The sequence below is a fragment of the Cricetulus griseus genome, chromosome X, assembly GCF_003668045.3.
Source record: "Cricetulus griseus strain 17A/GY chromosome X, alternate assembly CriGri-PICRH-1.0, whole genome shotgun sequence".
Lineage (NCBI taxonomy): Eukaryota > Metazoa > Chordata > Mammalia > Rodentia > Cricetidae > Cricetulus > Cricetulus griseus.
Window position 1 is genome coordinate 116575282 of NC_048604.1, and position 11546 is coordinate 116586827.

The following is an 11546-nucleotide window of genomic DNA, read 5'->3' on the forward strand; positions in this document are numbered from 1 at the left end:
GGATGGTGATTCCTCCAGAAGACCCAGATTTGTTTTGGCTATTCTGGGTTTTTTGTTTTTCCATATAAAGTTGAGTATTGTTCTTTCAAAGTCTGTGAAGAACTGTGTTGGAATTTTGATGGGGATTGCATTGAATATGTAGATTACTTTTGGCAAGATTTTCATTTTTACTATGTTGATTCTACCTATCCAAGAGCATGGGAGATCTTTCCATTTTCTGGTATCTTCTTTAACTTCTTTCTTTAAAGACTCAAAGTTCTTACTGTACAGGTCTTTTCTTCTATTTCTTTAAGGGATTTTCTTGTTTCCTCTTTAAAGGTCTCTATCATCTTCCTAAGATAATTTTTAAGGTCCATCTTTTCTTCATCCTCTGTGTAGGGCTTTTCAGATCTTGCTGGTGTGGAGTCCCTAGATTCTGGTGGTGTCATATTGGTCTTTCTGTTTTTGAGTGTGTTTTTACTTAATCATTTTCCATGTCTTCTTCCAATGTGTGCAGGTGGGGTCTCTCTATCTCCTCTTGTCAACCGGTGGTGTGTGTGGGCCAAGACTTCAATGTCTGCATCTCTGGATAGTCTTGCCCCTCCTGGTAGTCTCCTCACTTGGTAGGGGTCAGGCCGTTGGCAGAGGGAGAAGGAAGAGTGAGGTGTTTCCAGACTCAGGGAGCTTCTTCCTGCCTGGGTGGGTCCAGTATAAGCAGGAGCAGACCCAGAGAAATCTGGGTGAATGGGAAGTTGGGTGGAATAGGACAGGAGCAGAGGGTACACTCACCTTGGTAGAGGTCAGGCCAGTGGAGGAGGGGAAGGAAGAGCACACACACACCCATGCCTTTCCTCCTTTCAGTCTGTACTCGACCCACTGTGCTCATTCTGGAAACCATGGCCTCTTTTTCTTTAATTGATATATATATATATATATATATATATATATATATATGTGTGTGTGTGTGTGTGTGTGTGTGTGTGTGTGTGTGTGTGTGTGTGTGTGTGTGTAAATATATAAATACAACCAGTTCATTCCCTACAGTGTCACTAGTAACAGAATTAATGAAACATAAGCTGTCTTTCCAAAGAGATTTTCTTTCAAGTGTTTGCTAGATTTCTTTATATCACAGTACTACCTATATTCCTGAAAAAAGGAAAAAAAGAAAAAACAACCAGCCAACAAACAAAACCCATGGTCATAGTATTTCCCCTTGATTTTGGGTTTTAGTTTTCTTTCTTTTTTTTTTTTTTGAGGTTAATGATTTTTTTTTTATTTTATTAGTTCAAATTAGGAAGAAGCTTGTTTCACATATCAATCCCTTCTCCCTCTCCCTCCCCTCGCCCCCACCCCTCCTCCCACCCCTACCTCCTACCTGCCCCCCACCCCATCCACCCTCCACTCCCCAGGCAGGGTAGGGCCCTCGACGGGGGCTCCCCAAAGTCCACCACATCATCCTAGTCAGGGCCTAGGCCCTCCCCCATGTGTCCTGGACGAGATGTGGGATGGACTCTCAAAGGGGAGTTCCTGCCCCTTCCCATTCCTGGGGTCCATGCATTTTTCCCTTGGAGTCCTTCATGAAGGGTTTTCACTTTCTAAACAGCCAAATTCACCTGATACTGAAATAGATAGGCATCTTTTAACCCCTAGATATTTAGTTAATCAACAATTGTCAATGTTTTGTAAATTTCTTTGCTCCCTGTTACTCAACATTCTGTTCATTCTTTGCCATTATTTTTCTACTGGTGCCATCTTGCACCTCATGGTGGATAATACATTCTGTCCAGAATCCACCCAGGACAGCTTCAGTGATTCACTCTCAAACCTGGACCCACAAATCTCAATAATACTAAATACTGAACAGATTTTCTACAGGTGAGAGATCATTGACTCTCTTTTAGGTCTATTTTCAAGTACTCACATGTCAATTTAATTGAGACTGATTTTAATTAGTCTTGCTTTTGGTATACTTAGTGGGTGTGGTGGTTTGAAAAAAAATTGCCTCCAAAGGGAGCAACACTATTAGGTGGCTGGCCTTCTTGGAGTACGTATGGTCTTGTTGGAGGAAGTGCATCACTGTGAAGAAGGGCTTTGAGGTTTCATATATGCTTACACTACACCCAGTGTCTCAGACCACTTCCTGTTGCCAGCAAGATGTAGATCTCTCAGCTACCTCTTCAGCACCGTGTTTCCTGCATGCTGCCATGTCCCACCATGATGACAATGGACTAAACATCTAAAACGGTAAGCCATTTTCTTTCTTTTTTCTTTTTTTCTTTTATTCTTTTATTAGTTCAAATTAGGAACAAGTTTGCTTCACATGTCAATCCCTTCTCCCTCTCCCTCCCCTCCCCCCAACATCCCGCATGCCCCTAGCCATCCCCCCTCCACTCCCCAGGCAGGGTAAAGCCCTCAAAAGGGGCTCCCCAAAGTCTATGCCATTTTCAATTAAATATTTTCCTTTAAAGGAATTCCTGTGGTCCATCTAAACACTGAACTAAACTGGAATCCAGTTGCAGAGAGGGAGGAGTCATGGGCAAAGGTGTCAAGACCAGGCTGGTGAAACCCACAGAAAAAGCTGACCTGAGCAAGGGGGAGGTCATGGCCCCAGACTGATCACTGGGAAACCAGAATAGGACTGATCCAGACCTCAGAAATCTGTTGGGCCTCTTATAGTAGATCAGTACTTATCCCTAGCATAGGAATGGACTTTGGGATCCCATTCCACACAGAGGGATACTCCCTGAGCCTAGACACACGGGGGTGTGCCTAGGCCCTATCCCAAAGAATATGACAGACTCTGATGACACCCTACGGAAGGCCTCACCATCTAGGGGGAGCAGAAAGGATACGTGATAGGTAGGGTGTTAGTGGGGAGCAGGGGAGGAGGGGAGAGAGAGGGAACTGGGATTGACATAAAACAATCTTGTTTCTAATTTAAATAAATAAATAAAAAAGAATTGCTGTGGTCCTGGCATCTCTTTACAGCAGAAGAAACCCTAACTAAAACATTGAGGAAGGAGCCATTGCTTATGTGGCTCCTGTGGCCTCTGGCACCTCCTTAGGGTAAGGAAGGGTTGAGGGTGACATAATTTTAGTGAGTGAAGAGGAGCTAGGGAGAACAAAATAAATGAAGTGGTGAAGTGTGCAGATAGGGGATAGTACTGGTAGGAATGGGGTGCAAAAAAGGGAAAGGCCGATTTTCAAGACAACAACATATGAATGAGATTTATCAAGTTGTAATTAGTCTTCTTGTATATTACATGGTGCAACCCCCCCATCAACATTATCTCAAGAGATTATTAGTGTTTTTAAATGCTCTTGGTACTTTATTTACCTTGGATACTTCACAATGCTGAAACAGAACCTGGCTTCAAGGCAACCCAATTTTATTTGAGTAATTCTTAAAAGAATCAGGTTACCAAGGCCTAAAAGGTAAAAGGTCAGCTTCTCTCCAGGAAAACAAAAAATGGAATTGAGATTAGTATACATTTCTCATTCAGTAGTTTTAGAAGTTATTTCTATATTTTAAGAATTCAGGAGTGAGGGACAGAATTCAAGATTGAAGTATATGTTCTTATCTTCAGTCTTCCACTTAGAAGCACTAAATGGTTGAGCAAACTCTCAACCTCCCTGTGCCTCAGTTTCTTCATCTGTAAAATGGACAATATAGTGTCCTTCACAAAGAGTTGTTAGGGGAATAAAAGAGTTAATACACATGAAGGGACTAGAATATTTTTTGACACATGGCAAACACGCTATAAAATTCAAGTATTATTTTTAGCTACCTGCCAAAAGAGATGAGTCAGAGCATACAAAAGACTTTGAAAACAAAAGGTATTGAAAATCAACACACGCTTCTTCTACTTCGGGGCTCATGGAGGTAAAGCCAAAGACAAGCAGTGGATCTCTGTCACCAAGCTGGGCCACCTGGTTAAGGACATGAACATCAAGTCCCTGGAGGAGATCTACCTCTTCTCCCTGCCCATTAAGGAATCCTAGATTATTGATTTTTTTTTCCTGGGCGCATCCCTAAGGGATGAGGTCCTAAAGATCATGCCAGTGAAGAAGCAGACTCGGGCTGGCCAGCAGACAAGCTTAAAGGCTTTTGTCGCTATTGGGGACTACAACGGTCATGTTGGTCTTGGTGTTAAGTGCTCCAAAGAGGTAGCCACTGCCATTCGAGGGGCCATCATATTGGCCAAGCTTTCTGTTGTCCCTGTGTGGAGAGGTTACTGGGGGAACAAGATTTGCAAGCCCCACACTGTTCTGTGCAAAGTGACAGGCTGCTGTGGCTCTGTGTTGGTGCGTCTCATCCCTACCCCCAGAGGTACTGGCATAATATCTGCTCCTGTGCCGAGAAGCTGCTGCTGCTGGCTGGTATTGATGAGTGCTGCACATCAGCCAGGGGCTGCACTGCCACCCTGGGCAAGTTTGCCAAGGCCGCCTTTGACGCCGTCTCCAAGACCTAAAATAGCTACCTGACCCCAAGCTCTGGAAAGAGACTGTGTTCCCCAAGTCTCCTTATCAGGAATTCACTGACCATTTTGTGAAAGCCCAGACCAGAGTCTTTGTTCAGAGAACCCAGGCTCCAGCTGTGGCCACCACATAAGGGTTTTTATACAAGAAAAATAAAGTGAAATAAGTCTGTTCAAAAAACCCAAAAACCCAACCAGACAAACAAAAGAAAATCAACACACACACACACACACACACACACACACACACACACACACACACACACACACAACCTTTTTAGTGGTCCTCACAACTCCATGATATATATATATATATATATATATATATATATATATATATATATGATTTGTACTTTAGTAATTACTCCAAGGGATATGTCCAGTACTTATTTATTGATTTATTCCATAGATATTTGTAAAAAAATATTACTGTCCCAGTAAAACAGCAAAACTCCACGTATGTACCCACAAACTGTGCAGTTGCTGATATAAGCACCACCTCACAGCTTGGGAAGCACTTCATGAATGTTAACAGAAACACAAGGAAAGATCTGGGGAGAAGATGAGGTGAGGTTTGACCAGACTCATGTTTTACCAGCAAAATTTAGAATACAGCAGGCCACTCCACCAGTCATTTATGCTCTCTGCTTTTCCACCTAGGCAGTGGAAATGATCACAGTAGCTTCATAAAAGGATTGTGAGGATTTGTGTGTCAAACATGAATTCTTGCTAGCTCAAGGATCTTCCTTTACTTTCCCTAAAATAACCCTGATTTTAAGACATAGGGATAATGACAGAAAGCAGATTTTCTATGGGCCTTGAATAGGTATTATAGTCACTTCCTAGTTTCTATTGGTGCTCATTTCCTTGGAACTTCTCTGCTTGTTCTCTGCTTGACCTGTCAGGGGGATGAGAGCTAGAATGAGCACTTAAGGGTAAAGACAGGAAAACAGGAATGAACATGCTGCAAAGTATTGATGTGTTGAAGGACAACTGCTTTAATTATGTAGATATGGTAGAACCCTAATGGTCATCTGGCACGCAAATATTTTTATTTGTTGTTTTTATCAGCATGCAGTTCCTCCATGTGCTTGTGAAAATATATGTGAGGCTTTGTATTCCTAGAATTCTTGTTTCTCCATGGATAGATCTAGTGTAACTCCTGGTTCTGATTCATTGGGAGCAGGCACAATTCTATGACAGGGAAGATGGAGGAAGAAAATCAAAACCCTTAGAAAGCCTTGGCTGTGGTTTTCTCCTGAAGAGATTGCATGCAGGAAAGCACAAGCAATGCTGCCTTTGCAATTTCACACCTCTAATGGGCATGTTGTGTAGTAAAGAAGAGCAAGGACATTGTTTGCTTTCCAGTGATATTGATGGTGAAAGCAAATTATGGTCTCTCCCTGCTTTCAATCAACTCTGATGCTGCTGCCACTGTCTTTCTAAAATGAGAATCTTACTTCCATCATGGCCTTGCATGAGAGCCTTCAATGGCTCCTTTTTACTTTCAGAATTAAAATGATTTCATATGGCTCAGCTTGCCTACTGTTCCAATATCATCTGCTGTGCCCCTTCTCATACCCTGCTATCACTCACCAAGGACAACTTGGGAATTAATTGACACATTCCTAATTATGGTTCAAATGATAGGTCTTGCAATCAAAATCTCTTTGTTTGAATAAATGGTCTTACTAGCCATCTAACTGCAGGCTCCATATCTAGAAAATGGGTGAAATGATACTAGTGGTGAGATTGCTGTGAAGGTTGGGCATGGTGATGCACACCTGTAATCTACTCAAGAGGTAGAGAAAGAGGAACGCCATCTCAACAGCAGCCTGGCCTATATTGCAAAACCTTGTCTCAAAACCAAAACCAAAATGCTACTGTAGGAGGTGACTGAGTTGCTACAAATAAGGCATTTGGAATAGTACCCATACATACCAAGTGTCAGAAAGGTTAAAATGTCTTTGATATTATTTACAAGTGCCCAGACATGCCATTCTTTCTGAGGAGTCTGAGCCTGTAGTATCCATAGCCTGTAACATTCTCCCTGTTCTATGCCAAAAGGCTTACTCACTTTCAGTGTATCATTCAAGCGTCAATTATTCCGACTCTCTCTGTTCAAATCCCCTTATACAACACATATCACAGCAGATCGTCACAACTTTTCAGAACACACCTGGCTCCTTTATAAGAGTACAGATTCCTTCTTTCCTTCCTTCCTTCCTTCCTTCCTTCCTTCCTTCCTTCCTTCCTTCCTTCCTTCCTGCCATCCTTCCTTCCCTCCCTCCTTCCTTCCTTCTTTCTTTCCTTCCTTCCCTTTGGGCTTATGATTAAACCTGTAATAAACTACATCCTCAGGCAGATTGTGACTTTCTTGAGGGCAATGGTTATATTTGTTTCTGTATCTCTAAGTGCTAGATTTTTTGATGTGGAACAGGCCCCAAAATCGATTTGTCTACACAAAAAGTTTATACACAAATATACTTTGTGGCCTCAAACTCAAATTGTGGAGTTGTACAGCTATCATTATGATCCATTTTGTTTTGTTTTGTTGTTTTTGATTTTTGAGACAGGATTTCTTTGTATAGCCTTGGCTGCCCTGGAACTTACTATGTAGACCAGGCTGGCCTTGAATTCATAGAGATCCTCCTGCCTCTGCATCTGGAGTGCTAGGATTAAAGATGTGCAGTACTACCCAGCATTCATGTGACACATTTGCTGTTTCTATCTGAAGTGATGAGGCTTTTCTAAAATGGATTGCGGTGATACTTGCACAACCCTACATCCATGGAAAAAACATTGAATTGTACAATTTAAATGGTTGGTGTGAGAGAGGGAAGAGACATAAGCAAGAGGAGAGAGGAGAGAGAGAGAGAGAGAGAGAGAGAGAGAGAGAGAGAGAGAGAGAGAGAGAGAGAGAGAGAGAAAGGAAGTAGGAGGAGGAAAAAGAAGAAGCAGAGGGAGAGGAGGAGGAAGAGGAGGAGGAGGAGGAAATCCAAGCAGCAAATCTCCTTTAGCAGGCCAGTGCTGAATCCCACCCCATCATTACTGCTTTCTTTTGTGAAAACTTTGCTTCCCTGGTGGCTCCCCTGGACCTCTACTCCTTTTAAGTCTCTCTTCTTTCCCCAAAGTTAGACTCTCCTTTCCTCTGTTATCTGAAATCAGCCCTGCAGCACAGCTTCCTTGGGGGAACTGGAACATGAGAGTCCAGAAATATCATTTCATCGGAACACTTCATTGTGTAAATAAACAAGTGGAGGTTCAGAAGGACCAAGGAACTTTTGCAACTTCATACACTGCATTAGTACCCAAACTGAATTAAACATCCAAGCCTTCCTTTCACCTGCTCCATGTTCTTCCTTCCACAGTCTGCCTTTCTCATTGTCCATGGATTTACCAATAAGTGTCCCCAAACAATAGCAGGTGCTTTCTGTTCATTCTTTCCCAGATACTGATAAAAGCCCATCACATTGAATTTAAAAATGTTTTGAACCTGATTTTATTTTCTTTTTTTGAGACAGAGTCTCACTATGTAGCTTTGACTGTCGTGGAATTCACTATGTATACTAGGCTGGCTTCAAACTCACAGGCCTACCCTTGCCTTCCAAGTGTTTGAATTAAAGGCATGTTCCTGCCAGAATTTTCTCAATGCGGATTACTTTACATAGAAGTGGAAACATAGGATTGAAATTGATATGGATATCTTTGCAGGTTGTGCAAGATCTTTAGTTACAGCCTTATTTCCTCATTGTAGAATTATAGGTTAATTATACTACCTCTCTCCATGGTTCCTCAGTTTGGTAATTGTAGGTTGAAAAAAAGATGTTAGAGACTAAGATTTGAGTATCTTTTCAGTAAAGAGTATTTCTTGAAGGGATTTCCATGACAATTGATTCTCATCAATATTAACAGTTCTTCAGCAGCAAATGAACACAAGAATAATTGAAGAAATCTTTTCTGTTCAATGTGGGTTGATACAGGGCATGGCTGCTATGAAAATATAACAATTAGAGCCCAGACACACTAAAATATAGGTGAGAGGAATATACCTGTCACCCTTGTTTTCATTCCCTCAGTCCTCAAGGATAACAGTATGTACCCACTGCCCAAATATGAAAACTGAGGATTAGAAGTCCATGTTGCTAAAATCACAGTGAATTATGGATGTCTCAGGGATGTGGCATTGAGTGTGCCTGTTACCAACAGTAACACTCCCAATATCAGTTTTGAATAGAAAAGAGCTCTATTTGTGAGTGTGGATCTCTAGCACTTTTATTGCTTCTAAAGCTTCAGTCATTCTGATAAAAATCTTCAATAAATCTGGCATATTCCTTGGTCTTAGGTAATTTTTAATTCAAGGGAATCTCTTTGATGCATGATTGACCTAATTAGGCTACGGAGAGTTTTCAGTTTAAGTGGGAGTAGGAAGAAACCTACCAGATTTGATCCTGAAGGAGTGTCTGGGTCCTTGATGTCACTTGAGGCTATTGGGATGACTGTAATTGCAGGACTAATGTGAGAGCTCCTAGTAAAAGACAGATGTGAAAAGACCCTTTTCTAGGGAACTGTCACAGATTTTACAGTTCTTCTTGAAAGTGACAAAACTATCATAACCCACATGATTCGAGTACTTATTATAATTTTGTAGCTTAACTCTGGACCTGCTGAGGGGCTCCAGATAACTTGGAACTTTCTTGAAATAAAGTATGTTTGATATTATATACGTGTGTGTTTGTGTGTGTGTGTGTGTGTGTGTGTGTGTGTGTGTGTGTGTGTGTGTGAGAGAGAGAGAGAGAGAGAGAGAGAGAGAGAGAGAGAGAGAGACAGAGACAGAGACAGAGAGAGACAGAGACAGAGACAGAGAGAGACACAGAGAGAGAATCTATGATTTTCATCTGATTCTTAGAGCCAACAAAGGCCTAATTAAACTCCCCTGCTTGGTGTCATGAAGCCCTCCATGTCCTTCCATATCTTAGAGATGGTCTTCTTGAAAAGTATATACTTCTTTCTCTTTGGGGAAAAGAAAGCTTGGCTCAAATCAGTCATGGTGCTCCTAGATCACCTAGTAGAGAGACAACGAGAAATGAAGTCAAATCGATGTATAGTCCTGTACCTACTTTGGACACTTTGTCCACAGACAATTTGTGTAGCTCAGGGTCCGTATTTGGCAGATAAGCAACGGGCCCAGTCTTTCTAAATGGTAAAACATTGAAATTCTTGTGCACTATTTGTACATTGCTCTTTCTCCATTTCCCCTGGGCTACTTTGACTCCTTCTAGGAATCTTTCTTAACGTGTTTATTATAGGACTTTGTAAGGCAGGTCATATTTAAACTGTAGTTGAAAAGAACTTTACTGGGCAGGACAAGCAGATGTCTTCAGAAGGCTGTATCTAATGTATAACTCTTCTCATTGACACAGGTTTCATTATGCCTTTTATAGCACACACTGCTAGTGGCTGGCTTTTGTCCCTTTGTCACTCACAATTCTGTAACCCAGGGACATAGTTCCCAAAGAGTTTCTTTCTGGCATTGCACATGGGGCAGATTGGACGTATTGCAGACTTAATACCCCTGGGAGAATCCCTTAGCCAGTATTGGATGGAAATTCTCTAGCTTTAGTTCACTAGTTCTCTAGCTTTTCTCCTCTCCAATAAGAACAATCATTCACATCAGCTCTCAGAGGTCCCTGACAAGGCTAAGCCCTATTTTCCCAGTGTAGCAACAAATGAGCCCTGTATTGGCTTCTTCCCCTTTCTGTTTCCCTCCTCCACTTCTCATGCAAGACATCAGTGCTTCTTGCAATCATCTCTTCCATAAGCTATCTGAACCCAAATCCTTATCTCAAGACTGGCTTTTGGGGAAATGCAGCCCAAGACACATTTTTAAAACAAACATTTACACAAATGTTAATACATACACAATATTTTATAAATGGTGGGAAAAGAAAAATTTTCATATACGATCTCCTCCCTAACATCAATAAAAAGGCAAATTGAGAAATGTGAGATTTAATATTCCACAGTGGGCTGTCAGCAATTTCAAAGCCCAAAGATGTCTGATAAAACATGTAATTTATTCAACCTCATTTCCTATGATCCTCCAATATTTGCTTAACTGTATTAATACTGTAGGACTCGTCTGCCTTAGTTGGAAACCCTCTCCTTAAACTCTTCTTTTTTTAAATTAACTAACAAAAAATTTTAACAAAATCCTCTGCTTCTGAAATGTGTGTCATCTTATATGGCCCTGGAAGGAACTTGAGGGACAGCAGAGATTCCATTTTCCTTAGAGTATTATGGAAAAATTTCCCTACCCCTGTTATTACCACTTTACCTCCCCCTTAGAAACCCTCATCTTTTCCTTGCATCTGTATACTTGCCAGGAGAGATAGATAACAGTTTTCTTCTATGGCTTAAGTCTCTATTGTTATAGGACACATTTTAAAAATTGTTCATAGTCTTTAAAATTAGTGTATTTTAGAAATCCATCTTCAGGCTTTCCTGCTTAATGGAATTGATATGACTACACTAGATTCAGTGCTGTGCATACACTTTTCTGAAGGAGCCATCCATTTTTAATATAGAGCAACAAGAAAGAGAGCTGTGGATTAGATGAGGATGGGGATTCTAGTCTTCATTCTATTTATTATGAAGGTATCTTAGTGTTCTACTACTGTAAAGAGACAGCATGAGCGTAGCAACTCTTATAAAGAAAACATTTAATCGTGGCTGGCTTATAGTTTCAGAGGTTTAATCCATTATTGTCATGGTGGAGAGAATGGCAGCATGAAGTAAAGCACTGGAGCAGTAGCTGAGAGAAACATCGAGATCAGAGAGAGAGAGAGAGAGAGAGAGAGAGAGAGAGAGAGAGAGACAGAGAGACAGAGAGAGACAGAGACAGAGACAGAGACAGAGAAATACTTGGCCTGGCTTGGGCCTTTTGAAAGCTCAAAGCCCACCCCCAGTGACACACCTACTCTAAGACATACTTCCTAATTCTCCAAAAACAGTGCCACCTCCTGAAGTCCAAGCATTTAAGTCTATGAGTCTATGGGGACCATTCTTATTAAAACCACCATATCCCAT

At 41.3% G+C, this 11546-nt stretch overlaps 1 pseudogene; it reads left to right on the top strand.

Moving 5' to 3' along the window:
• Window positions 1-3906: 3906 nt before the first annotated feature.
• On the top strand, window positions 3907-4591 carry LOC100767417 (annotated as a pseudogene).
• The last annotated feature ends 6955 nt before the right edge of the window (window positions 4592-11546 follow it).